Consider the following 4922-nt stretch of genomic DNA (forward strand, 5'->3'; position numbering starts at 1 on the left):
CAATGAGTTTGACTAACATGGAGTGCAAGCATGAATAGGATATAAATCACCATGAACACGAACATCATAGAGGCTATGTTCATTTTGTTTTAACTACATGCATGAACATGCGCCAAGTCAATCCACTTGAATCATTCAAAGGAGAATACCATCCTATCATACTACATCATAGTCATTTCAAAATCTATGTTGGCATTCAAGACAAACCATTATAAGCTCCTAGCTAAATAAGCATGGCATCAGAAACTATGATATCTGAGTTGTCATTCCGAACATGGTTCTCTCCCAACGAACCTGAATCTGGGACCACAAGCTAGTCATATTTACAAAAACAAAATAGATAGAGTTCATACCAGCTTTTCCAGTCTCAGTCACTTCATCATATATCATCATTATTGCCTTTCACTTGCACGATCGAATGATGTGAACAATAATAAGAGTGCTCGTGCATTGGACTAAGCTGAATCTGTAGGCAAACACAAAGGAGAAGACAAAGTAATATGGATCTTTGAAAGCTAAACAGGTATGCATACAAGAGCCAATAAATATTGTAACCAATATCTTCTACCTTGACCCAAAGAAAAACAAAACTATTTACATGGGAAAGTACCCAACAAGCAAAAGGAAGAAAGGAAAATCTTTTTGGGTTTTCTCAAAAGGACACAAAACAAGAAAACAAAAATAAACTAGCATGGATAATACAGTGGCAAAGTGTAAACACCGGCTAACAAGGTGAAAGCATAAGCATGAATGTAAGGTCGGTGAGAACACGTACTCACCCAAGCTTAGGCTTTTGTCCTAGCTTGGTCTACTCCCAAGGCGGGAAATAACCAGCTCCGGGATACTCCGGAGCGGACTGTGGATGCCACTGCTGTGTGAGCTCCTCTGGCTCCCACTGATAAACTGGCGTCTGGTACTCGACTGGCGGCTCGGGCACGGGCAGCTGTGGTTGCGCTAAGCCCCAATATGCGTAAATGTCTGAGGGCATAATAGTGTACCTCCATGCATGAAGATCGAACAAAGAAGGAGCAGGCAAAGTAATAGTCTCTCGAGTACCCTGACTAAATACCAGGTTATAAATCATCCGTCTACTAGCATCTCTATCCAGGAAATCATGGCGAACCATACTGTCATAATCTAGATATTTCTCAGGAAGAAGCATCTCTTCTTCCTCGCGAAGTCTAATAGGTATCTCAAAGTGTCTAGCAAGACGAGTAGCATAGATACCTCCATAGACGACACCTTTGGAACGGTTTGTGTTCAACCGCCGAGCTACTATAGCACCTAGGCTATAAGTCTTAGTGCTATAAAGGCCTTCGCGCGAAACCGCAAGGTCTCGAGAGCTAAGTGATCCAGCCTCCCCACGGCCAATCAAAAATTTTCCCACAAATAATGAGAAGTACCGAAGCACAGGAAAATGTATGCTAGCAATTCTAGCGCGAGACACTCCTCCTCTCCAATAGCAATAGTACCTATGAAATCCTCCAAGTCCCGTGGACGAGGATCACGAATATTCCCAACATAAGGTAATTTGCATGCATTGCAAAAATCATATAGTGTCATGCACTGGGGGATATCGTACAACATGAACTCAACCATGGGAGGATTCTTCCTTGGATAAAAGTTGAAGCTTTGAACCAAAATATTGGTGAGGAGGAGGTATTGTGAACACTTACCTTCAACGAACGTGGTAATACCTGCGTTCTCCACCAAGTAATAAAAGTCTTCATAAAGCCCGGTGGCGCGCAAAAATTAATCACTTGGCCACTCGCACGCTCGAACTTCCGTGACTCACGGAACCACATACTTGGGGTGATTCTTCTCATCCTCCTTGGGGTTACGGGTGGAAGAGCCTCTCAAGAACCTCCTCATCTTTTTCCTTTTCTAGCTCTGAAAAATTCTGAAATTTTTAGAGACTTCGAAAGAAAAGTGAATAGAGATTAACCCAACTCGTAGCAACTACTCCTACTAGCACCTAGAGACCGTATCACGCGCTAAAACTACTTGGGACCAGCTAAAATCAACATTTCAAGCTCAAGAACAGGGTCACCAAGGTAGCAAGAATACGCGAAGGATAAAGCACTAGAGCAAAAACTAATTGGACCAATGGAGGAGTCACTTACCAAGGAGTAATTTCCCCAAAACGGTTCAAAGAATGGTGCTTTGAGCAAGGAGATCAAAAATCAGAGCCAAATGAGCAAGAACACGAGTTTGAGATGCGAAGCGATTTTTTCTGGAGGTAGAGGAAGAGGATGGGAGCTGGAATGAGTGGAGGGGCCCCTATCGGCCCCACAAGCTTGCTTGCCACGGCCAGGGGGGCCGCGGTGACAGGGCTTATGGCCCACTAGTGTGGCCCCCAGACCAGCTCCCAGTCCCAGTATTTTTCAAATATTCCAGAAAAAATCATACTAGATTTTCACGACCATCGGAGAACTTTTATTTTTGGGGTATTTTTTGACCGGACACTAAAACAGGAAACAGGAAAAACGAAACTAAACCTATCATTTTTCTTCTAAGAAAAAGAAAGTGAAAGCTTAAAACAGAGGTATGTGACTCTTTGATTCATCCATTTCATGGTCATCGAAAGAAATCTGTCAATGGGGTTGATCAAATCCTTATGACAAAACTTTCTCGAATCGCAAAAGAGAACGGAGAATTTTCGAATATCCACTAAGTTACCTCAATGGGGATGTGTATCTCCCCAACAAGCAAATCATACTTCATCTTGACACAAGGAACTGGGCATTCAAAGCTCCCAATAAGAATTGATGAAGTTTTTACGATAGCATTGATGCAATGTACTTGATATCGTTTCTTCGGAAAGTGCACGGTATGCTCATTACTGTTGACATGGAAAGTGACATTGCCTTTGTTGCAATCTATAACCGCCCCTGCAGTGTTTAAAAAGGGTCTTCCGAGGATGACAGCCATGGCATCGTCCTCAGGAATATCCAAGATAACAAAGCCTGTTAAGATAGTGGTATTGGCAACCACAACAGGAACATCCTTGCAAATGCCGACAAGGAAAGCAGTTGATTTGTCGGCCATTTGCAGAGAGATTTCAGTGGGTGTCAACTTATCCAGTTCAAGTCTACGATAAAGAGAGAGAGGCACAACACTAACTCTGGCTCCAAGGTCACATAAGGCAGTTCTTACGTAGTTTCCTTTAATGGGGCAAGGTATAGTGGGCACTCCGGGATCACCAAGTTTCTTTGGAGGTCCACCCTTGAAAGTGTAATTGGCAAGCATGGTGGAGATCTCAAGATCTGGTATCTTCCGTTTATTGGTCACGATATCTTTCATGTACTTGGCATACGGAGACATTTTGAGCATATCAACTAACCACATCTGCAGAAAGACGGGTCTTATCATTTCAATAAAGCGTTCAAAATCCTCATCATCCTTTTTCTTGGATGTCTTAGGAGGAAAGGGCATAGGTCTCTGAACCCATGGCTCCCTTTCTTTACCATGCTTCCTAGCAGTGAAGTTGTTCTTATCGTATCTCTTAGGTTCTGGGTTATCAGGATTAACCGTAGGTTCAATCTCCACATCCTTATCATTGCTAGGTTGAGCATTATTATGAACATCACTGTCCATATTGTCACCACGTTCATGTTCATCACCAGATTGTGTTTCTGCATCAGACGCGGAAATATCATTTGGTTCTTCAGGTGTGACAGTATTTGGTGAACTAACATGCAAGTTTCTATCATCCTTCTTCTTCTCCTTAGGATGACTGGGTGTATCAACATTAATTCCTTGAGAATCTTGATCAATTCTCTTAGGATAACCTTCAGGATACAAAGGTTCCTGGGTCATTTTGCCTCCTCTAGTAATGACTCTGATAGAGTTGTCATTTAATTCATTGAGCAAGTCATTCTGAGCTTTAAGTACTTGCTCTACCTGAGTAGTAATCATAGAGGCATGTTTACTCAAAAGCTTCAGATCATTGACATTTATGTCTACACAAGCACTTAAATGACTAAGCATACGAGTACTCTGTTCCAAATGTCTGCAAACATAATCATTGAAACTCTGTTGTTTGGCAACAAAGTTGTCAAATTCATCAAAGCACAGGCTAGTAGGTTTATCAAAAGGAATATCACTCTCACCAAACCTACGCAGAGAATTTACTTCCACTACCTGTATCGGGTTATCGAGACCATGGATCTCTTCGATAGGTGGTAGATTTTTGACATCTTCAGATCTAATGCCTTTCTCTTGCATAGATTTCTTGGCTTCTTGCATATCTTCGGGACTGGGGAATAGAGTACCTCTTTTCTTTGGAGTTGGCTTAGGAGGTGGTTCGGGAATAGTCCAAGCATTATCGTTGATCAAGATGTTATTCAGTAGACTCTCAGCTTGTTCTATAGTTCGTTCCCTAAAAACACAACCGGCACAACTATCTAGGTGGTCTCCAGAGGCATCGGTAAGTCCGTTATAGAAGATATCAAGTATCTCATTCTTCTTAGGAGGGTGATGAGGCAAAGCATTCTGTAGCTGGATGGGCCTCCCCCAAGCTTGTGGGAGACTCTCTTCTTTGAGTTGAGCAAAGTTGTATATTTCCTGCAAGGCAGCTTGCTTCTTATGGGCAGGGAAATATTTCTCACAGAAGTAATAGACCATATCCTGGGGACTGCTCACACATCCAGGAGCAAGAGAAGTGAACCAGGCTTTTGGCGTCATCCTTTAGAGAGAAAGGAAACAGCTTAAGGATATAGTAGTGGCGGATCTTCTCCTCGCTAGTGAAAAGGGTGGCTATATCGTGTAGTTCGGTAAGATGGGCTACGACCGTCTCAGACTCATAACCGTGAAAAGGATCAGATTCGACTAGAGAGATTATCTCAGGGTCGACAGAGAATTGATAATCCTTATCGGTGATAAAGATAGGTGAAGTGGCAAACTTCGGGTCGTATTTCATC

This window comes from Hordeum vulgare, chromosome 3H, assembly GCF_904849725.1.
Source record: "Hordeum vulgare subsp. vulgare chromosome 3H, MorexV3_pseudomolecules_assembly, whole genome shotgun sequence".
Taxonomy (NCBI): domain Eukaryota; kingdom Viridiplantae; phylum Streptophyta; class Magnoliopsida; order Poales; family Poaceae; genus Hordeum; species Hordeum vulgare.